Source organism: Triticum aestivum, chromosome 3A, assembly GCF_018294505.1.
Source record: "Triticum aestivum cultivar Chinese Spring chromosome 3A, IWGSC CS RefSeq v2.1, whole genome shotgun sequence".
NCBI classification, from domain to species: Eukaryota; Viridiplantae; Streptophyta; class Magnoliopsida; order Poales; family Poaceae; genus Triticum; species Triticum aestivum.
The window spans coordinates 587,098,132-587,123,715 of NC_057800.1; positions in this window are offsets into that span (position 1 = coordinate 587,098,132).

Genomic DNA, 25,584 nt, shown 5'->3' on the forward strand with positions numbered 1-25,584 from the left:
GGGTGGGCAGTTGTGAGAATCCGGTCTAGACGAAGCAACGGTTTCAACGTGGTCTACACTTCAAGCAAGGAGACGGCCGAACAAATGGCGTCCTCGGTGGACGCAGCGAACGCTTACGCAGCGGCAGAAAAGCTAAGTCATACAAAATTTTGAGTAATTCCTTTTTATACATATGGTTATCGCCCTCGACGATCTTACCCTGTCTATGGAAAACCTGCATGCAATGGGGCCCCACCACTATTGATAACGCCTCGTTCTGTTTCGTGTCCGCTCAACAGTTCGAGCGGCTGCATCAAGAATGACAGGGTGACCTTCTGCAATTGGCAACACTCTCTTTCTGTCTCGAGTCCGCTCGGTAGCTCAAGCGGTCGCGTCAAGAGCAGTGAGGTGGTTTACCCGGCAGCAAGCATGCCCGACAGGCCATTGAGGATCCGTCCTCAAGACGCCGCCTGGGCTTCCGCGCCGGCAACCCAACCCGAATAACGTAGGGTGGACATACAAAGGGAGATCAAACAGGAAAATAACATGCATTGTTTCAAAAGTACTACATAGTTATATTACATCATTTGTTGCTGTGGTTCTAACTAAAGATAAAATTTGTCTTGGTCATGAACCTGCAGCGACGATAAGGAACGGGGTGCCTAGTCCCGACGCTGGCCTTGTACCCTCCGAACTCCGTCGATGCGGCCGATGACGCGCTCGATGCGCTCCTCGAGCGATGCGGGGTCCACATCATCCGGCAAGCTATCCAGCGAAGCTTCTAAGTCGAGGTCAGGGTTCCAGTATGCCATCTTGGTGAGGACCTTGGTCATGGCGCCCCGGCAAAGCCTCCGGGCCTCTTCGGCCAGAGAGGCCGCCCTGTTGGAGTGGAACTGCTCTAGGGCCCCGAGAACACCCTCGAAGAACAGATTCAGCCTGGCGTTAGGACTCACGTTTGGCTCCGAGACGTACCTCACGTTTGGCATCCTCATGATAGCCAGTTGCGTGGTGATCCTGCTGGCGACATCGGCGAGGCGGCTGATCCAGAGCTTCTCGCCCGCCATGAATTCTGCGTGGCCGACGGTGTTGTTCTTCCGCAGCTGCTTCTCCTCCTCCAGACTCTTGGTTAGGGCCCCCTCCCGGGCCCTGACCTCCGAGAGCGTCCCTTCAAGGCTCTCCAGCTTCAGCTTCAGGTCCTTGATGGACTCGTTGGACGTGGAGAGTAGCTCGGCCTTCTCGAGGACTGCAGCCTGCGCGTCAGCCAAAGCGCCATTGGTCGCGTCCCTCTCCCCCGTCAGCTCCTGGACCTGCCGCTTCAGCGCATCACGCTCCCCCTCCAGCTCGTTCACCTTGCCGGCATGGGCCTGGGACTGAGTATTGAGGGCCTCCTCGTGCCTCTGCTCTAGTTCCTGGGTCTGCTACATGATGAGCTCCTGGACCTCCTCGTCCTAGCCACGGAGTGTTGAGGCGAGCTTGTCCTCACGAGCGGCAAGGTCCTCCTCCTGGGATTTCAGCTCGGCCTAGTGCTGGATCCAAGCGGCCTCCTCCTTGGCAGCCTGTCAGCTCACCATCTTCTGGGCCTTCTCGATGTCGGCCTGCTTTATGACAAGCTCCAGCTTGCGCTCGGTTAGCTGGTCCTAGGTGGCCTTGAATTCCTCAGAGGCCTGGCGGAACCAAGCCTGCGCCTTGGGGATGCGCTCTTCAAGGTCGACCTCCGCCTTGTCCACCGCTGCCATCCTGGACTTGGGCTTGTCCAGGCGGGCGCAGTGAAGCGCCTGGAGCTTGTGGAAGCTGGCGCTCATGCTCTGGAGGAGCAGCTCTTCCTGAGAACCACCATCGCCGATGCTCGGTCCATCGACGACCTCAAGCCCGGCGGTGCCAAGCACCTCATCGTCGAACACCTCCCCCTCGGCGGGCGCCCTGGTGCTCGCCGTCCATGGGAGGTGGACGAACAAGTTGCCCACCTTCAGATATTTGCCCGAGCCAGGGGCGGCAAAGGAGGAAGGCTGGTCGTCAACCACCACCTCCTCGGTAGCGGCCTTGCTGGCCTCCCCGGCAGGCCCCTTACCGGCCTCCTTGGTGGTGGCCTCGCCGGGCTCCCCGGCAGGCCCCTCAGCAATGTCCCCCGCAACGTCCTTGGTGGCCTCCTCAGTGGTGATTTTGTCGGCCTCGGTCACGGCCTCTCTGGCGACGTCTCCGATGACGGTGTCCACGTCCTCCCGGTCCACCGAGGAAGGATGGGTACCGAGAAGGAGAATGAGGCGAAGACAAGATCAAAATTTGAAAGAAGAAAAATGAGCAGGAACGAGAGGCAATCAACTTACCTGCGCCAAGCTGGGACGAAGTGGCCCCCTCCCCACCGGCATTCGGTGCTGAGGCGGAGCCGCCAGCGCCCGGGTTCACCTCCTCCTCCTCCTCCTCCTCCTCCTCCGTGTGCATGGGCTCGGTGCTTGGCGCCCTTGCTGGGGACCCCCCTCGGGGTGGCGTGGTCAATGGAGGCGGCACGTTGGGGGTGGACCTTAGTGGCTCCTCCTGCTTCCGTTCTCCTCCTGCAACCACGGCAAGGTCAACACCAGGAAGTCATGCCCCAACACACGTCAATGGGGAGTGAGTGATGAACGCACACTGGGAGCTGCGTCAGGGGCTGCTCTCCACCACCACCAGCGGTGTACTCGAGGTGCCCGCCGAGGGCTGGCGCCCGCTGAAGCCTTGGTCCTCTTCGCCACCCTCTGGGCCAGCGTCTCCCTATCCCTGCGAAGATGAAGACAAGTCAAAAAAAGTGGCATGGTCTGAAGGGATGGAGATGACAAAAGACAAGACACTTACTCATCCTCCACCTCTTCTTCCGCGGCCTTCCTCTTCCTCCTCGGGCTAAGAGACCCGAGGTCGAAGAAGACCTCCGTGTCGTCGCCTGTGGGAGGAGGAGAAGCAGGTGGAGTCGAGGGATGCTTGGACGAAGAAGGGGCAGTTGCTTTCTTCTTTGCCACCACGACCTTCACCGCCGCCGCGGACCCCGTTTGGCGCATGGATGCCTCCGGAGTTTGTTGCGGTTGTGTGGCCCTGTTGGGCCGGACCGGCTCACCAGAGATGGCCCGCCGTAGGACACACCCTCTCCCCATGACCGGGGGTCCTCCTCAGATGACTCGTCGGCGTCATCTTCGATGAGAGGGGCCCCGATGCCGGCGCCGCTGGCCTTCCCAGCGGATTCCGCCCACTGTGCGAGCACCTTCTCCACGGCCGTCGTGGCCTCATCCTTGATGCCGCCAGCGCTGTCGGCCTCCTTGGCGAGATCCGCCTCCGCTGCCCTGGCGGTGATGTAGTCTAGCTCCGCCTGGGTAGTGTCCTGGATGAGCCGCGGCTCCTCGCGGACGTACCCCTCCACCAAGGTGTCGAAGAACTCCTGTACCTGATCCTCCTCCGGCTTGGACCAATTCGGGTCGAGGCCGTGAGTGTTGAAGTCCGGCATCATGCCGATGATGTTAGTTTGGCGAGAGTTGTTGCTCAGTGAGACCACCCCCGCCGGCAACCCGAACAAGGGCCCCTTGGTGACCTTGCCGGCCCTCTCGGCCCTGCCGTCGCGACCCACGTCGAGCTGGAAGAGCCGCTGGCAGAAGTGGGCGTGCACCATCACCGTGAAGTTGTGGTTCAGGCCAGGGCAGAGCCGCATGATGTCGGCAGCGTTGCTAAAAAGCCAAGCCGGCCTCCCCTTGTTGTGCATAGGAAAGATGCGGCGGCGGATGAAATCCGGCCCAATCATCTCCAGGGTGAGCCCGGCAGCGGCAAGGCGGTAGATCTTGGTGGTGGCGACCGTGAGCCTCCCGTCCTGGGCGTCAACGTCGCCCCAGTCATCTCTGCGAACTGGCGACGTCTGGCGAACTTGGCAAAACTCCTGAGGGTCCTCCTCCTCAATCCAGCACCACTCACTCCGCCATTCCTCCCACCTCTCCTTTTGGACGCCCTCTGGATACGTCCCCTTCTCCAGGGGCCTTGGGATCCAAGTGACACAACCAGAGATGGCGCCTCCCTTTTTGGATCCGAGGATAAAAGTAGTGGCCGAAGACCGCCGTGCTGGGAAGCACTCCGGCGAAGCCCTCACAGAGATGGGCGAAAAGAGCCATACGCCATGACATTTAGAGTGAAATCCAGGAGGTGGAAGCCATAGGTGTGCATGATGTCGTTGAAGAAATCAGAGAAAGGGGGGCAGAGGCCATAGGAAAAGTAGTCGACGAAGAATGGGGACTGATTCGAGGCGGCCTTGGCGCAATTTGGCGGGGATGACGCACGTGGCCGGGTGCCCCGTCATCTCCCCCCCCCCCCCCGTCTTGCACCCCCACAGGGGCCTGAAGTTGTCCCGAAGGTGGACCACGTAGACCATTGAGGGGAAGTAGGCGAGCTATGTCTGTCGCACCGCCGACTCGCTCTCCGGCGGCTCCGAACCCCCGACGTCCCTCGCCACTCCTTTGCTCTTGCTGGTCTTGGGTGCCATGGCGGCTGTGAGAAGTGGAGGAGAAAGGGGCAGCAAAAACGCGGCAGCGGCGAGCGAGATCAGAGGCGTGAGGAGGAAGAAGGAGGGAACGGCGGTTCTGAGATTGGAGAAAGCACAGGGGGTAAATGAGCAGCGCACCCACGGTTGTTCCTTTTTATGGGGAAGGCGCGGGCCTCCTCTTTACCACAATGTGACGCATGCGTGCGAAAACCGCCCCACGCAAGACCCCCACGTCACGCATGACCCTCCATGTCGCGTGTTCAATGCGGGTCGTGGGGAAGCGCAACGGATGGGGAAATTACTACGATAAAAATCCGCCCACCTGCCCGCGCATCATTCTGGGCCTAGCCCAACAACACGTTGTGCTTATGTGTGGCACAGACCCGTGGGCTCCTGTCGGTGTACAAAAGTAGGGGCTCTCCTTTTGCACCCCTTAAACTTGTGCACGGGCATTCAGAGCCACGCCCATGGCCACACTAAGCAGGGCAGGGGAGGGATGCCGGAGCAACGCCAAGACCAGAGACGCAAAGAGAGCAAGAGGGCGAGGTGGACTCCGCCGGCAAGACTCTTGCAGGGGTGGCTTCAGCAGCCTCGGCAAGATCCTTGCCGGGGCAGCTTACCTGACGCCAGCAGAGCACGCCACCCTTGAGAATAAGGGGTTCCTACTCCATATTGGAACCGAGGCTCAGGAGGCACCTCCGTGGTGGCATGCAAATCTTTGTAGAGATCATAGACATGCAAGATCAGATGGAAGCCAGAAGACGACGACCCTTGGCGAGATCCTTGCCAAGGAAATCCACGAGACCCCCGGCAAGATACTTGCCAGGGACGACCGCAGTGCCGCAGCGAGACCCTTGCTGAGGACGCCTGCGGGACCGCAGCCAGGCTTGGGTCTGCCAAAGAATCCCCCGCCGCTCCCATACAGCTGAGCAGGCATCTGCGTGGCAGCACGTGGCCTCTACACCAACTCAGCAAGCACCTGCGTGGTGGCATGCAGATCTTCGTGAAGGCTCCACCACCGCACCAGCCCAGCGGCCAGCCAATGTGGTGCTAGAACACCTCGTCAGCTTGGACGCGCGTCGGAGCCAAGCGAGGCAACGACAGCTGGGACGAGCTTCTTTGTCGTCCCCAATAAAGCAAGAGGGGCACGTCAGCAGCGCATTAAATGCGTTTGTCCGACAATGCCAGGGGATAGACTCAGCCCCTGTACACCTTTCCACCTCTTGTGTGCCACTGTGGCAACCCCTTTTTGTCTATAAAAGGAGGCTCGAGGCGTACTGGAGAGGGATTTGGATTTTTGGACTAGAGAGCCATTGCAACTAGTTCAAGAACACAAGAACACCTAAATACACATACAAGCAGGACTAGGGTTCTACGTGTCTCCGCGGCCCGAACCTGGGTAAAGGATTTGTGGTCTGACTGCCAGACCCGCTCTTCGCACAACCCCACGCCCGCCAACCGTAGAAGGGATCCCAGTGACCCCATAGGTGTTGTTTCCCATCGACACACTGTTTCCCTCTATGAAGGGACTATCTATTTACTTTTATGTTGTGTCATCACCTTCTAAAACAAGCGCTAGAACCTGAGAGCACAGCTGTCATGACTTATGCATTGTCTGTAGCTAATGTTGGGTGCATCATGATTGGATCTTTTCTACCATGAATTACAATGTTTAGTCGCTGCTTGGACTTTGGAGGTGCTCTGCATTTATGTTTTGCGGTCTCAGAAAGGGCTAGCGAGATACCACTATTGTCATATTATATCATGGTTGTTTTGACAACCTGTTGCCATTTGAGATGTCTTATTATTGCTCGCAAGCTGATTATGTCATTGATATGAGTTAATATAATCTTGAAAAGTTATCGTCGGCATGGTTAGTTATAATGTTGGCTAAAAACCTGGGTGCTATTTAAGCTTATTTATGCAAACAAGAGCAAAAGAGTTCGTAAAAGTTTTTCTTTTTCACTTTCAGTTTATCAACTGAATTGTTTGAGGTCAAGCAAAGGTTTAAGCTTGGGGGAGTTGATACGTATCCAACGTATCTACTTTTCCTAACGCTTTTCCTCTTGTTTTGGACTCTAATTTGCAAGATTTGAATGAAACTAACCCCGGACTGACGGTGTTTTCAGCAGAACTACCATGGTGTTGTTTTTGTGTAGAAACAAAAGTTCTCGGAATGGAATGAAACTTTGCGAGGATTTTTCATATCAATAGTAAGAATTTCCGGAGCCAAGACCCACCAGAGGGGGGCACCTGGGTGAGCACAGCCCACCAGGGCGCTCCCCCTCTCCTGGCACGCCCAAGTGGGTTGTGCCCACCTGGTGGCCCCACAGACCCTGAAACCGGCGCTATAAAATCCTATTTTCCCAGAAAAAATGAGGAAGAAAGAATTATCGCGATCCATGAGACGGAGCCGTCGTCACCTCCTGTTCTTCATCGGAAGGCCAGATCTGGAGTCCGTTTGGGGCTCCAGAGAGGGGGGTCTTCGTTCTTCATCATCACCAACCCTTCCCCATCGCCAATTCCATGATACTCCCCATCGGGAGTGAGTAATTCCTTCATAGGCTCGCTGGTCGGTGAGGAGTTGGATGAGATTCATCATGTAATCGAGTTAGTTTTGTTAGGGCTTGATCCCTAGTATCCACTATGTTCTAAGATTGATGTTGCTATGACTTTGCCATGCTTAATGCTTGTCACTTTGGGCCCGGGTGCCATGATTTCAGATCTGAACCGTTTATGTTATCACCATTATATCCATGTTCTAGATTTGATCTTGCAAGTTATAGTCACCTACTACGTGTTATGATCCGGCAACCCCGGAGTGACAATAGCTGGGACCACTCCCAGTGATGACCGTAGTTTGAGGAGTTCATGTATTCACTATGTGTTAATGCTTTGTTCCGGTTCTCTATTAAAAGAAGGCCTTAATATCCCTTAGTTTCCAATATGGACCCCGCTGCCACGGGAGGGTAGGACAAAACATGTCATGCAAGTTCTTTCCATAAGCACGTATGACTATTTACGGAATACATGCCTACATTATATTGATGAACTAGAGCTAGTGTCGTATTGCCCTAGGTTATAACTGTCTCATGATGAATATCTTCCAATAAGTCACCGATCCAATGACTACGAGTTTACCTTATATTGTTCTTGCCAAGTTACTATTGCTATCACCACTGTTACACTTGCTACAAAACTACTGCTATCACTGTTACTGTTACCATTGCTACTGCTACTACTATCAAAACTATCATACTACTGTGCTAATGATCACTTTGTTGCAGATAATTGATGTGTACTACACAACCTTCTTCTTGTAGACGTTGTTGGGCCTCCAAGTGCAGAGGTTTGTAGGACAGTAGCAAATTTCCCTGAAGTGGATGCCTAAGGTTTATCAATCCGTGGGAGGCGTAGGATGAAGATGGTCTCTCTCAAACAACCCTGCAACCAAATTGCAAAGAGTCTCTTGTGGCCCCAACACACCCAATATAATGGTAAATTGTATAGGTGCACTAGTTCGGCGAAGAGATGATGATACAAGTGCAATATGGATGGTAGATAAAGGTTTTTGTAATCTGAAAATATAAAAACAGTAAGTTAGCAAGTGGTAAAAGTGAGCAAAAACGGTATTGCAATGCTAGGAAACAAGGCCTAGGGTTCATACTTTCACTAGTGAAAGTTCTCTCAACAATAATAACACAATTGGATCATATAACAACCCCTCAACATGCAACAAAGAGTCACTCCGAAGTCACTAATAGCGGAGAACAAACGACGGATTATTGTAGGGTACGAAACCACCTCAAAGTTATCCTTTCTGATCGATCTATTCAAGAGTTTGTAGTAAAATAACACGAAGCTATTCTTTCCGTTCAATCTATCCTAGAGTTCGTACTAGAATAACACCTTAAGACACGAATCAACCAAAACCCTAATGTCACCTAGATACTCCAATGTCACCTCAAGTATCCATGGGTATGATTACACGATATGCATCACACAATCTCAGATTCATCTATTCAACCAACACAAAGAACTTCAAAGAGTGCCCCAAAGTTTCTATCGAAGAGTCAAGACGAAAACGTGTGCCAACCCCTATGCATAAGTTCACAAGGTCACAGAACTCGCAAGTTGATCACCAAAACATACATCAAGTGGATCACGTGAATATCCCATTGTCACCACAGATAAGCACATGCAAGACATACATCAAGTGTTCTCAAATCCTTAAAGACTCAATCCGATAAGATAACTTCAAAGGGAAAACTCAATCCATTACAAGAGAGTAGAGGGGGAGAAGCATCATAAGATCAACTATAATAGCAAAGCTCGCGATACATCAAGATCGTGCCGAATCAAGAACACGAGAGAGAGATCAAACACATAGTTACTGGTACATACCCTCACCCCCATGGGTGAACTACTCCCTCCTCGTCATGGAGAGCACCGGGATGATGAAGATGGCCACCGGTGAGGGATCCCCTCTCCGGCAGGGTGCCAGAATAGGGCCCCGATTGGTTTTTGCCAGCTACAGAGGCTTGCGACAGCGGAACTCCCGATCTATGTTATTTTCTGGAGGTTTCTGTATTTATAGGAATTTTTGGTGTCGGGAACAAGTCAGGGGGTCCCCGAGTCGTCCACGAGATAGGGGGGTGCGCCCAGGGGGGTAAGGCGCGCGCCCAACCCTCGTCTACGGCTCAGGACTCTTCTGGCCCAACTCTTTTACTTTGGGGGCTTCTTTTGGTCCATAAAAAATCACCAAAAATTGGCATGTCAATTGGACTCCGTTTCGTATTCCTTTTCTGTATAAATCAAAAACAAGGAAAAAACAGAAACTGGCACTGGGCTCTAGGTTAATAGGTTAGTCCCAAAAATCATATAAAATAGCATCTAAATGCATATAAAACATCCTAGATGGATAATATAATAGCATGGAACAATAAAAAATTATAGATACGTTGGAGACGTATCAATAATTAATCTCTAGGTGTGGTTGAATTGACAAGTCAGCTTCTAATACCTTCAAATATTCTTTGGCTCCCCTTGTGTCGAATCTATAAATTTGGGTTGAATACTCTACCCTCGAAAACTGTTGCGATCCCCTATACTTGTGGGTTATCAAGCATCTATCTGAATTATGGCATTGCAACACATTTAATAAAGACATCATATAGTTATATCATCTCATCATGTTTAGTGTCTACAATCATCATATTTTGAATTATGTCATTCTATCTGTGAATTATATCATGCTATCATGTTTCCATAGGCGGCATGTATGTGAATTATGGAATGCCAACCTATTTAATAAACACATTATATAGTTATATCATGTCATCCTGTTTACATAGTCATCATATTTTGAACTATGTCTTTCCATCTTTTTTAGTTAGCCATCATATATGTGCAATTGTGTCATGCTATCCTGTTTAGTTAGCCATCATATATGTGGAATTGTGTCATGCTATCCTGTTTGGTTAGACAACATAAATGTGAATTATTTCATGCCCTCTTTTATTCCCCACTATCCATTGCACCTGTCTATCATACAATGTCTGTACATTCAATTACTTTTCTTGTTTATCAGCCATTTGAATTGGAGAGGGTGATGGCAGTATCTAAGGGAGTAACAACATGGTCTTCAGAAAATATAGCGATGCCAGTTGATGCAGATAGAACCACGGTTGTACTTGCCCAAGAACCAGCCCCACCACACATAACCCAGACTCTCGCAGATTGTACCCCTACCCAGTTAGACAGAGAACCGGCTACACCCCTTCTAACCCCAACCCCAGCAAATACTAACCCAGTTCTAGTTGACACAGCAGCGTCTCCACCATAAAGCACCCAAACATGAGCAGTTAGTAAGGGAACTGCAGTGCCCAAAGCATGAGGACCACCACTCTGAATCCCAACTCAACGCTTAAAGCAGAAGAAGAATTGTTCTCAGGTCAGGTTCTGTAGCTATGGTTCATACTCCTTTGCTCTTGCATCATTGTATTTACTCATACCAACTATTTTCAAATTTGAAGGATGGGATTGAAACTCCAATGGTGCAACATGTATGTTTTAAACCTGTTTCTTTAACTAGTTTGTTGTTGTAACTTGCTCTATGTTGATTTCAGTTTCAATTGAATAAATAGTTATGTTCTCATGTCATGCATATTACAAGTGTTGTTATTGCTCTGTAGTTCCCCACACTTATATTCTGTCTATTCTGCTTTGTCTCAAACAAATATTATTTGAACTGTGTCTCTATCTTGATTTGGCAACAAAACTAGAATGATATAGACCATAAAGTGACCATGGTACATAGATATATGTTTGTTTCATGTTGTTATCATGTCCACTTTACTACTGAACTGATTTACCAAAATGAGTTTCATATACAACATGGTAAACCTATGATGTGTCTGCTTGTTTCTCTTTTAGAATGCGGACAAAATATTGGAGAACAGTACCCTGTTATGCAATGGTAATGGAAGAAATGCAGATAAGGTTCAAGATAGTGAGACATCCCTGTTGGTCTCCAAGAAAGCTGATAAAAGCTATCTTGACGACAGTGAGAGAACCCAAAAGTCCTGTCTTGATGCAGTGTTCGAGTTACTGGCCACTACTGCTGGCACAAGCTCTTCGAACTCGCTGCCTGAATTAGTTCGTCTTCTTGAGTCTCAACTTCAAGTTGAAAGACATTGATCAGATGTGATGTGACGGGAAGCTGAAGGACTAAGGAAGTCCCTACAGAATTCAGATGCATACTTTCTGGTGCAACAGCAAGCGTTGGAGGATTTAAGCGCCAAACAAGAGAAAGTTAATAAGCTTGCTAAGCATCTTGCCAGCATTATGGGTACCCAGGATATTGTTTCTTGAGCTCTTTTGAAGTGGTTTCAGTTCTGGACTTCTTTTGCTGCGGCATTTATTTGCACTGGTCGCCAACTTTGACAACCAGTGTATATGATATGCTGCATTGTTCCCTATATTTGCACTGGTGGCAAACTTTGATGCCCACTAGATGTAATATGTGTAATAGCCGTGATAGCCTAGCATAAGTTCTTGCTTATTTATTTCCTTATTATCTTGTTTATTTTTTCCTTGTAGTTAGTGCGGTTCTTTTTCCGCGGTTTGCTAGTGGCCGCAATAACCCATTTTTAAAACTAGGCCACAGTAACCATGGGCTACATATTTACTATAGTTATCATGGGCCTCCTACGGGCCATAGAAACAATGGGCCTTCTAAGGGCAATAGAAACAATGGGCCTTCTACTGGCCATAGCATCAATGGGCCTTCTACTGGCCATAGCATCAATGGGCCTTCTACGGGCCATATGATCGATCAGCCAAACATGGGCCAATAACAGACTGCATTATGGGCCGTAAACGGGCTAGATTTGGAATCGTCCATTCATGGGCCGACCATAATGAGCCGTCATTAATCGGCCGTATTTGATGACGCTATGAAAATGGCCCAACGGATTAACGGGCCGCAAACGGGTCGATTGTAACCATAGGCAGAATTTGGCCCACAAGCAGAAAAGGCTAGTAATAGGCCATAAGTAACCGAATGCTGGAAACGAGCCCAAGAATAAATAGGCTCTGAGAAGGCCGAAATATAACACGGGTTGGAAACGGCCCAATGGAATAATGGACCGTTAATGGGTATAAAGCGGTACACTATTCATTGCGAGACAGATTCACCACGAGTTGTTAATGGGCCAATAGTTACAAATGGCCTCCTATGGGCCGAAAGACATCAGAGGCCATACATGGGCCGGAAGTTACAACGGGCTGGAATCATGTTGGACGGCCCAGATGAAGCTACTGGGCTTAATTCTCATAGGCCGTAACGGGCCATGAGTTAGCGGGCCGTAAATGGGCTATATACGAACAGGTCGTTAACAGGCTTTCTGTGGCCGGCCCATTACCTTTTGACCAAGTCAAACGGGCCGGCCTTTTCACTGGAATGGGCCTCTGTTGGGCCGTGCCACGTGTTGACGTATCATAGGCGCCTCCTGTCCAATGAATGGATGACATCTGTCCCAACGGTGAGCCAACACGTGTTTCCTCTGGCCAATGAGAATTTTACACATGGAAAATCCTCATTTGTTCGTGCCATTAACGGGTTACCAGATCCAAAACTGGACCCGATAGCTTAACAGCGACCCATTACGGTGGATGTCACGTGTCGGTTAGCCATGACGAAAACACTTCCATGATGCGCCATTTATCGTCATGGAAGTGGACACTTCCGTGATGATAATTTTGGTAATGTCATGGAACACTTCTACGACAACACATGTATGACTATCTTGATTCTGTCATAAAATCGTCATGGATGTACATGCATGACAGAAAACGTGACCTACTGTGACAAACACGTATCATCACGGAAGTGTATTTTTTTGTAGTGATAACACCAGACATCCGACATATGTACTCTATTTGGATGGTACCGGACGTCCGGAAAGGACTGGTCGTCCGGCATTTTGGCTCGGGTAAGTGAATAACGGATTTCTGGAGAACGTTGGTTGTCCGAGGCACTGGACGTCCGACAGAGACCAGAAGTCCGATGTTTTGGCTCTGTTAGGGACATGCGGGATTTCCGGTGAAGGCTGGAAATTCGATGTTTTGGCTCTGTATAGGAAGTACCGGACGTCCAACGGATACCAGTCGTCCGACATGTGTCGGTCGTCCAATAGAGACAGGGTTCAGTTGATGAGTGTTTTAAGAAGATCACTTGACCAATACTTTCGCGAGACCCCATGTTCCCCTCTTAATCATGCGGGATCCCTATACTCAAGAACAAACATAAAGGGCCTAAGCCAGTAGACTTGTTTCTTCATTCTTGAGCAAGATAAGTATTTCCGTAGTCATGATCCACACACACGATCCCGAGGGGACTCAACCTCAGATATACTTGACAAACATTGTTAGTCCCCTATGTGTATATTATCATCAACATCAAAATACGATTACAGGCATGATTGCACTTTCAATCTCCCAATATGTATATTGTCATCAACATATTGCAAGTGGGAGACTGAAGGAAATATGCCCTAGAGGCAATAATAAAGTTGTTATTTATATTTCCTTATATCATGATAAATGTTTATTATTCATGCTAGAATTGTATTAATCGGAAACTTAGTACATGTGTGAATATATAGAAAAACAGAGTGTCACTAGTTTGCCTCTACTTGACTAGCTCGTTGAATCAATGATGGTTATGTTTCCTAACCATAGACATGAGTTGTCATTTGATTAACGGGATCAGATCATTAGAGAATGATGTGATTGACTTGACCCATCCGTTAGCTTAGCACGATGATCGTTTAGTTTGTTGCTATTGCTTTCTTCATGACTTATACATGTTCTTAGGACTATGAGATTATGCAACTCCCGAGTACCGTAGGAACACTTTGTGTGCTACCAAACGTCACAACGTAACTGGGTGACTACAAAGGTGCTCTACATGTGTCTCCGATGGTGCTTGTTGAGTTGGCATAGATCGAGATTAGGATTTGTCACTCCGATTGTTGGAGAGGTATCTCTGGGCCCTCTCTGTAATGCACATCACTATAAGCCTTGCAAGCATTGTGACTAATGAGTTAGTTGCGGGATGATGTATTACGGAACGAGTAAAGAGACTTGCCGGTAATGAGATTGAACTAGGTATCAGGATACCGATGATCGAATCCTGGGCAAGTAACATATCGATGACAAAGGGAACAATGTATGTTGTTATGCGGTTTGACCGATAAAGATCTTCATAGAATATGTAGGAACCAATATGAGCATCCAGGTTCTGCTATTGGTTATTGACCAGAGACGAGTCTCGGTCATGTCTACATAGTTCTCGAACCCGTAGGGTCCGCACGCTTAAAGTTCGGTGACGATCGGTATTATGAATTCATGTGTTTTGATGTACCGAAGGTAGTTCGGAGTCCTGGATGTGATCACGGACATGACGAGGAGTCTCGAAATGGTCGAGACATAAAGATTGATATGTTGGACGGCTATATTCGGACAACGGAAGTGTTCCGGATGGTTTTGGAGAAAACCGGAGTGACGGAGGGGTTACCCGAACCCCTCGGGGAAGTATTGGGCCTTAGTGGGCCTGAGGGGAGAGAGAGGGCTGCAGCCCAGGAGGTGGTGCACCCACTCCCATGAGGAGTCCGAATTGGACTAGGGGAGTGGGGGCGGCCCCTCTTTCCCTCTCCCTCTCCCTCTCTTTCCTTCCCCCTTCCCTCTTCCTAGTTGGACTAGGAAAGGATGAATCCTCTTCCTAGTAGGAAGGGGATTCCTCCTCTCCTTGGGGCGCACCAAGGCTGGCCGGCCTCCCCCTTGCTCCTTTATATACGGGGGCGGGGGGGCACCCAAATACACACAAGTTGATTGTTCCAAGCCGTGTGCGGTGCCCCCCTCCACCATAATCCACCTCGATCATATCGTAGCAGTGCTTAGGCGAAGCCCTGCGTCGGTAGCAACATCATCACCGTCATCACGTCGTCGTGTTGACAGAACTCTCCCACAAAGCTCTGCTGGATTGGAGTTCATGGGACATCATCGAGTTGAACGTGTGCTGAACTCGGAGGTGCCGTGCGTTCGGTACTTGGATCGGTTGGATTGTGAAGATGTATGACTACATCAACCGTGTTCTCATAACGCTTCCGCTTATGGTCTATGAGGGTACGTGGACGATACTCTCCCCTCTCATTGCTATGCATCACCATGATCTTGTGTGTGCGTAGGAATTTTTTTGAAATTACTATGTTTCCCAACAGTGGCATCCGAGCCAGGTTTATGCGTAGATGTTATATGCACGAGTAGAACACAAAGGAGTTGTGGGCGTGGGTATATACATATTGCTTGCCGTCACTAGTTGATTCTTGATTCAACGGCATTGTTGGATGAAGCGTCCCAGACCAACATTACGCGTACGCTTCGCGAGACTGGTTCTACCGATGTGCTTCGCACACAGGTGGCTAGTGGGTGTCTGTTTCTCCAGCTTTAGTTGAATCGGATTCAATGAACATGGTTCTTTCTGAAGATAAAAAAGCAATCACTATACCGCATTGTGGTTTTTGATGCGTAGGTAAGAATGGTTCTTGCTCAGCTCGTAGCAGTGATGTAAAACTTGCAACAACAAAGTAGAGGATGTCTAACTTGTTTTTGCAGGGCATGTTGTGATGTGATATGGTCAAGACATGATGCTAAATTTTATTGTATGAGATGATCATGTTTTGTAACACAGTTATCGGCAACTGGCAGGAGCCATATGGTTGTCGCTTTATTGTATGAAATGCAATCACCATGTAATTGCTTTACTTTATCACTAAGCAGTAGCGATAGTCGTGGAGGCAATAGTTGGCGTGACGACAACGATTCTTCGATGGAGATCAAGGTGTCAAGCCGGTGACGATGGTGATGATGACGGTGCTTTGGAGATGGAGATCACATGCACAAGATGATGATGGCCATATCATATCACTTATATTGATTGCATGTGATGTTTCTCTTTATGCATCTTATTTTGCTTAGATCGACGGTAGCATTATAAGATGATCTCTCACTAAATTTCAAGGTATAAGTGTTCTCCCTGAGTATCCACCATTGCGAAAGTTCGTCATGACGAGACACCACGTGATGATCGGGTGTGATAAGCTCTATGTTCACATACGACGGGTGCAAGCCAGTTTTGCACACGCAGAATACTCGGGTTAAACTTGACGAGCCTAGCATATGCAGATATGGCCTCGGAACACTGAGACCGAAAGGTCGAGCGTGAATCATATAGTAGATATGATCAACATAGTGATGTTCACCATTGAAAACTACTCCATCTCACGTGATGATCGGACATGGTTTAGTTGATATGGATCACGTGATCACTTAGATGATTAGAGGGATGTCTGTCTAAGTGGGAGTTCTTAAGTAATATGATTAATTGAACTTTAATTTATCATGAACTTAGTACCTGATAGTATTTTGCATCTCTATGTCGTTGTAGATAGATGGCCCGTGCTGTTGTTCCATTGAATTTTAATGCGTTCCTTGAGAAAGCAAAATTGAAAGATGATGGTAGAAATTACACGGACTCGGTCCGTAACTTGAGGATTATCCTCATTGCTGCACAGAGGAATTACGTCCAGGAAGCACCGCTAGGTGTACCACCCACGCCAGCAACTGCAGACATTGTGAATGCCCAGCAGTCACGTGTTGATGACTACTCGATAGTTCAGTGTGCCATGCTTTACGGCTTAGAACCGGGACTTCAAGGATGTTTTGAACGTCATGGAGCATATGAGATGTTCCAGGAGTTGAAGTTAATATTTCAAGCAAATTCCCAGATTGATAGATATGAAGTCTCCAATAAGTTCTATAGCTGCTAAATGGAGGAGAATAGTTCTGTCAGTGAACATATACTCAGAATGTCTGGGTACCACAATCACTTGACTCAACTGGGAGTTAATATTCCTGATGATAGTGTCATTGATAGAGTTCTTCAATCACTGCCACCAAGCTACAAGAGCTTTGTGATGAACTATAATATGCAAGGGATGGAAAAGACGATTCCCGAGCTCTTCGCAATGCTAAAGGCCGCGAAGGTAGAAATCAAGAAGGAGCATCAAGTGTTGATGGTCAACAAGACCACCAGTTTCAAGAAAAAGGGTAAAGGGAAGAAGGGTAACTTCAAGAAGAACAGCAAGCAAGTTGCTGCTCAAGTGAAGAAGCCCAAGTCTGGACCTAAGCCTGAGACTGAGTGCTTCTACTGAAAGGGACTGGTCACTGGAAGTGGAACTGCCCCAAGTATTTGGCGAATAAGAAGGATGGCAAGGTGAACAAAGGTATATGTGATATACATGTTATTGATGTGTACCTTAGTAATGCTCGCAGTAGCACCTGGGTATTTGATATTGGTTATGTTGCTAATATTTGCAACTCGAAACAGGGGTTACAGATTAAGCGAAGATTGGCTAAGAACGAGGTGATGATGCGCGTGGCAAATGGTTCCAAAGTCGATGTGATCACGGTCGGCATGCTACCTCTACATCTACCTTCGAGATTAGTTTTAGACCTAAATAATTGTTATTTGGTGCCAGCGTTGAGCATGAACATTATATCTGGATCTTGTTTGATGCGAGACGGTTATTCATTTAAATCTGAGAATAATGGTTGTTCTATTTATATGAGTAATATCTTTTATGGTCATGCACCCTTGAAGAGTGGTCTGTTTTTGATGAATCTCAATAGTAGTGATACACATATTCATAATATTGAAGCTAAAAGATGCAGATTTGATAATGATAGTGCAACTTATTTGTGGCACTGCCGTTTAGGTCATATTGATGTAAAGCGCATGAAGAAACTCCATTCTGATGGACTTTTGGAATCACTTGATTATGAATCACTTGGTACTTGCGAACCATGCCTCATGGGCAAGATGACTAAAACGTCATTCTCCGGAACTACGGAGCGAGCAACAGATTTGTTGGAAATCATACATACTTATGTATGTGGTCAGATGAATATTGAGGCTCGTGGCGGGTATCGTTATTTTCTCACCTTCACAGATGATTTGAGTAGATATGGGTATATCTACTTGATGAAACATCAGTCTGAAACATTTGAAAAGTTGAAAGAATTTTAGAGTGAAGTGGAAAATCATCGTAACGAGAAAATAAAGTTTCTACGATCTGATCGTGGAGGAGAATATTTGTGTTACGAGTTTGGTCTTCATTTGAAACAATGAAGAATTCGCAACTCACGCCACCCGGAACACCACGGCATAATGGTGTGTCTGAACGTCATAATTGTACTTTACTAGATATGGTGCGATCTATGATGTCTCTTACTGATTTACCGCTATCATTTTGGGGTTATGCTTTAGAGACGGTTGCATTCACATTAAATAGGGCACCATCTAAATCCGTTGAAATGACGCCTTATGAACTGTGGTTTGGCAAGAAACCAAAGTTGTCGTATCTTAAAGTTTGGGGTTGCGATGCTTATGTGAAATAGCTTCAACCTAATAAGCTCAAACCCAAATCGGAGAAATGTGTCTTCATAGGATACCCAAAGGAGACTGTTTGGTACACCTTCTATCACAGATCCGAAGGCAAGACATTCGTTGCTAAGAATGGATCCTTTGTAGAGAAGAAGTTTCTCTCGAAAGAAGTGAGTGGGAGGAAAGTAGAACTTGATGAGGTAACTATATTTGCTCCCTTATTGGAAAGTAGTTCATCAAAGAAATCTGTTCCTGTGACTCCTACACCAATTAGTGAGGAAGCTAATGATGAAGATCATGTAACTTCAGATCAAGTTACTACCGAACCTCATAGGTCAACCAGAGTAAGATCCGCACCAGAGTGGTACGTTAATCCTGTTCTGGAAGTCATGTTACTTGACCATGATGAACCTACGAACTGTGAGGAGGCGATGATGAGCCCAGATTCCGCAAAATGGCTTGAGGCCATGAAATCTGAGATGGGATCCATGTATGAGAATGAAGTGTGGACTTTGGTTGACTTGCCCGATGATCGGCAAGCCATCGAGAATAAATGGATCTTCAACAAGAAGACCGACGCTGACGGTAATGTTATTGTCTACAAAGCTCGACTTGTTGCAAAAGGTTTTCGACAAGTTCAAGGAGTTGACTACGAAGAGACTTTCTCACCCGTAGCGATGCTTAAGTCCGTCCAAATCATGTTAGCAATTGCCACATTTTATGATTATGAAATTTGGCAAACGGATGTAAAGATTGCATTCCTGAATGGATTTCTGGAAGAAGAGTTGTATATGATGCAACCAGAAGGTTTTATCGATCCAAAGGGTGCTAACAAAGTGTGCAAGCTCCAGCGATCCATCTATGGACTGGTGCAAGCATCTCGGAGTTGGAATAAATGTTTTGATAGTGTGATCAAAGCATATGGTTTTATACAGACTTTTGGAGAAGCCTGTATTTACAAGAAAGTGAGTGGGAGCTCTGTAGCATTTCTAATATTATATGTGGATGACATATTGTTGATTGGAAATGATATAGAATTTCTAGATAGCATAAAGGGATACTTGAATAAGAGTTTTGCAATGAAGGACCACGGTGAAGCTGCTTATATATTGGGCATCAAGATCTATAGAGATAGATCAAGACACTTAATTGGACTTTCACAAAGCACATGCCTTGATAAATTTTTGATGAAGTTCAAAATGGATCAAGCAAAGAAAGGGTTCTTGCCTGTATTACAAGGTGTAAAGTTGAGTCAGACTCAATGCCCGACCACTGCAGACGATAGAGAGAAAATGAAAGATGTTCCCTATGCTTCAGCCATAGGCTCTATCATGTATGCAATGTTGTGTACTAGACCTGATGTGTGCCTAGCTATTAGCTTAGCAGGGAGGTACCAAAGTAATCCAGGAGTGAATCACTGGACAGCAGTCAAGAACATCCTGAAATACCTGAAAAGGACTAAGGATATGTTTCTCGTTTATGGAGGTGACAAAGAGCTCATCATAAATGGTTAGGTCGATGCAAGTTTTGACGTTGATCCGGATGACTCTAAGTCACAAACCGGATACGTGTTATTATTGAACGGTGGAGCTGTCAGTTGGTGCAGTTCTAAGCACAACATCGTGGCGGGATCTACGTGCGAAGCGGAGTGCATAGCTGCTTCGGAAGCAGCAAATGAAGGAGTCTGGATGAAGGAGTTCATATCCGATCTAGGTGTCATACCTAGTGCATCGGGTCCAATGAAAATCTTTTGTGACAATACTGGTGCAATTGCCTTGGCAAAGGAATCCATATTTCACAAAAGAACCAAGCATATCAAGAGACACTTCAATTCCATCCGTGATCAAGTCAAGGAGGGAGACATAGAGATTTTCAAGATACATACGGATCTGAATGTTGCAGACCCGTTGACTAAGTCTCTCTCACGAGCAAAACATGATCCGCACCAAGACTCCATGGGTGTTAGAATCATTACTGTGTAATCTAGATTATTCACTCTAGTGCAAGTGGGAGACTGAAGGAAATATGCCCTAGAGGCAATAATAAAGTTGTTATTTATATTTCCTTATATCATGATAAATGTTTATTATTCATGCTGGAATTGTATTAACCGGAAACTTAGTATATGTGTGAATATATAGACAAACAGAGTGTCACTAGTTTGCCTCTACTTGACTAGCTGTAGGATCTAGAAGTAGATGTGTCTAGAGGGGGGTGATTAGACACTTAGTGCTAAAGTTGCAATTTTTAGGCCTTTTTTGTTTGAGTGGAGTTTTAGGCACAATTTCAACATACACAATACATATCAAGCAAGCATGCAAAGAGTATATGAGCAGCGGAATGTAAAGCATGCAACTTGCAAGAATGTAAGGGGAAGGGTTTGGAGAATTCAAACGCAATTGGAGACACAGATGTTTTTCCTGTGGTTCGGATAGGTGGTGCTATCCTACATCCACATTGATGGAGACTTCAACCCATGAAGGGTAACGGTTGCGTGAGTCCACGGAGGGCTCCACCCACAAAGGGTAACGGTTGCGCGAGTCCACAAAGGGCTCCACCCACGAAGGGTCCACGAAGAAGCAACCTTGTCTATCCCACCATGGCCATCGCCCATGAAGGACTTGCCTCACTAGCGGTAGATCTTCACGAAGTAGGCGATCTCCTTGCCCTTACAAACTCCTTGGTTCAACTCCACAATCTTGTCGGAGGCTCCCAAGTGACACCTAGCCAATCTAGGAGACACCACTCTCCAAGAAGTAACAAATGGTGTGTAGGTAATGAACTCCTTGCTCTTGTGCTTCAAATGATAGTCTCCCCAACACTCAACTCTCTCTCATAGGATTTGGATTTGGTGGAAAGAAGATTTGAGTGGAAAGCAACTCGGGAAGGCTAGAGATCAAGATTCATATGGTAGGAATGGAATATCTTGGTCTCAACACATGAGTAGGTGGTTCTCTCTCAGAACATATGAGTTGGAATTGTGTATGTGTTCTGATGGCTCTCTCCATGAATGAAGAGGAGGTGGAGGGGTATATATAGCCTCCACACAAAATCCAACCGTTACACATAGTTTTCCAATCTCGGTGGGACCGAATCAACAAACTTGGTCGGACCGAAAAGGTAAACCTAGTGACCGTTAGAGATTTTTGGTGGGACTGACATGCAACTCGGTAGGACCGATATGGTTAGGGTTTGGGCATAACGTAATCTCGGCGAGACCGATTACACAAACTCGGTGAGACTGATTTTGATTAGCTAACCAGAGAGTTGGTCAGGTAAACTCGGTGGGACCGATCTGCTCTTTCGGTGAGACGGAAAAGTTACAAAAAGGAAACACTGAATTTACATTGCAATCTCGGTGGGACCGATTCGCTCTTTCGGTGAGACCGAAAGGTTACGGAAGGGAAACAGAGAGTTTGCAATCCCATCTCGGTGAGACCGAGATCCCTATCGGTAGAACCGAATTGCTAGGGTTTGGCAGTGGCTTATGACAAGTGAAACTCGGTGGCGCCGGATAGAAAGAATCGGTATGACCGAGTTTGGCTTAGGGTTTAGGTCATTTGTGGAAGTGAGAAAGTGGCTGAGGATTTTGGAGCATATCATTAAGCACATGAAGCAAGAGGCTCATTAAGCAACACCTCATCCCTCCTTGATAGTATTGGCTTTTCCTATGGACTCAATGTGATCTTGGATCACTAAAATGTAAAATGAAGAGTCTTGAGCTTTTGAGCTTGAAGCTTTAGCCAATCCTTTGTCCTTAGCATCTTGAAGGAGTTCCCACAACCTTTAGTCCATGCCACTCCATTGTTGAACTTATCTGAAACATGCTAGATAGAAATGTTAGTCCAACAAGAGATATGTTGTCATCAGTTATCAAAACCACCTAGGGAGCACTTGTGCTTTCAATCTCCCCCTTTTTGGTAATTGATGGAAACATACATCAAAGCTTTAGATAAATATATAAAGAACAGCAAGTAAAGCTTTGGAAGGACATGTAACAAGCATAGGCTCCCCCTACATGTATGCACTCATGTAAATATGAAATATAGAGGCATGTGAGAGCATAACCATGACAGAGTAGGCAATGTGTTACATGTATCTTGGCCATATGCATCAGAGCAAAAGATTATCAAGGAAAATACCTTCATGCTCATGAGTCCTTCTTGCAAACAGTATGTACATAAGCAAGAACTCCTCATACTCATGATTTTGATGCATATACTTACCTTGTGGTCTTGAGTTGGCTTAGGATGGAATGAACCTGCACAAATAAAGTTAGATAACACAGGTACATCCACTAGCCAGAGCAAACAAAAGATACCACAAGAATACCAAGACTGGGATGACATGTAGAGAGTGAGTACAAGGTACCACATTGGATTCAACATGTCCCCAAGAATAAAGATATGCAATGAATTTGACTGATTTCTTTCCCTTAGGTGTCTTGCTCCCCCTGAATCTTACATGGGATATTGGGAGAAGATAAGGAACAGCAAATCAGAGCTGAAAGATACAAATGAACATGTCTTTCCCCCTAAAAAGACATGTGACATCTCTCCTCTTGAACATCAAGCATCTGGGATCCTTGAGTATTCTCTCCCCCTGGAAATCTCTCTCTCCCTTAATACTTTCTCTCCCTTGATGTGATCTCTCTCTCCCCCTTTGACATCAATTTCCAAGAAGGGCTTTCTGGAATCCGTCGTATAGGTTTGGTCCTTGAGACTCACCACAAGGCAAAGGATAAAACTGTGATGCTTGTAGAGGACAAGATTCATTTAGTAGAGCTGGAGCAGAAGAAATATAGAACAAGTGGCAAACTGTTTTTCCTGTTGCGAAGTCGGTGGCACCGAGTGGTATGTTTCGGTGGCACCGAAAAGATTCGGTTGGACCGAAAATTACAAGTCGGTGAAACCGAGTTCACACAGAGAAAAACACTTGTCACCTCAGCTCACTAGACATGTAGGATCTCACAAAGATTTGCAATGAATTACCTGAAGGATTTGCAAGGAATTAAATGCAGAAAATGCAGAACATAAACAAAGAGAAAAGAGAAGAAACTGAAAGATCTAGATGAAGTTTTTTTTTTGAAAAAGAGAAAGAAACTAAACATGCATGAGATACAAACAAAAAGAACACAAGAGAACTTCATCTAGAGTTGGGCGGTGACATAGTCACCTATGTTAGAGCATATTGACTTAGGAGTCAAGTGAGAACACTTGATCATAGGTCATACTCATCGTTTAAGCTCAAAATGGGGTTACCATTTTTCGTTTAAGCATCTTGATGTATTCACATCTTGTTGAGTTGCTTTGACTCATGTCTTGGAGTAAAGCTTCTCTAAGATGGAATAACATACCTTGGGTGGTGGTGTGGTTCTTGCTCATGTAGTTGAACTTGTGTGGGTGCTCAAGGTTGATGTAGCTCATCAAGAGTTGGGAGCACCACTTGGAGTTTGAGTTCATCTACCTACATGGGTTAGTTCTTGCAAGGAAGAGCACTTGTGTATCCAAAAATGACAATCATGAAGCTCAACATAGAATTTGTCAAAGGATATGTTTGAATGGTTTTGTGCTTTCTTGTCTTCAACCACCATTGTGTAGAGTCTTGGTGATGTAGAGATTGCTCAAGATGTGAGTGAGTCACAATCTCATGGAATTAGATTCAACCAAGCACCTACATGGGTTAGACAACATGCAAGGTGCAAATATATCCAAGACATAAGATAGTTATCATAAGAGATATATCATGGATTGGTCATAAGCTCATGTCTTGCATGTATCCAATGGAGTTTCTACTCCAAGTTCGAAGCATCAATGATGTTCAATTCTCCTCTCAACCTGCAAAACACTTTCTCATCAAGTGGTTTAGTAAATATATCCGCTAATTGCTTATCGGTGCGAACGTGCTTAAGATTAATGTCACCCTTAGCAACATGATCTCGAATGAAATGATGACGAACTTCAATATGCTTAGTTCGAGAATGTTGTACAGGATTATGACCAATTTTGATAGCACTTTCATTGTCACAAAGCAGTGGAACATGTTTCACATAAATCCCATAATCTTTAAGAGTTTGGGTCATCCAAAGTAATTGAGCACAACATGAACCAGCGGCAATGTATTCCGCTTCGGCGGTGGATAAGGATACCGAGTTTTGTTTCTTGGAAGACCAAGACACAAGAGATCTACCAAGAAATTGACAAGTACCCGAAGTGGACTTTCTATCAACCTTGTCTCCGGCATAATCCGAGTCAGAATAGACAACAAGATCAAAAGAAGACCTCTTAGGATACCAAATGCCAAAATTTGGTGTATGGATTAAATATCTCACTATCCTTTTCACAGCCTTAAGATGACATTCTTTAGGAGCAGCTTGATATCGTGCACACACTTAGCATAATATCGGGACGTGAAGCACATAGGTATAACAATGAACCAATCATAGAGCGATAAACCTTTTGATCAACCGGTTCACCATCTTTGGTCAAATCATTATGTCCACTAGTAGGCATGGGTGTGGACATACCTTTGCATTCTTGCATATTGAACTTCTTGAATAAGTCCTTGGTGTACTTTGTTTGAGAGACAAATGTACCTTCCTTAGTTTGCTTGATTTGCAAACCGAGAAAGAATTTGAGTTCACTCATCATAGACATCTCAAACTTCTCTGACATTAGCTTTCCAAACATTTCACTAAAGAGAGGGTTAGTTGAACCAAATATGATATCATCAACATAAATCTGGCATACAAATAGTTCTCCATTAACCCTTTTAGTAAAAAGAGTAGAATCAATTTTACCAATTTCAAAACCACTTGTAGTAAGGAACTTGGTCAAGCATTTATACCATGCTCTAGGAGCTTGTTTAAGACCATAAAGAGCTTTATGAAGTTTGTAAACATGATTTGGTTTCTTAGGATTGATAAAACCGGGAGGTTGTTTGACATAAACTTCCTCCTCTATTTCACCATTTAGAAAAGCACTTTTAATGTCCATTTGGTACAAGGTGATGTTATGGTGATTAGCATAGGCAAGTAAGATGCGAATCGACTCAAGTCTAGCAACGGGAGCATATGTCTCACCATAGTCCATACCTTCGACTTGTGTGTACC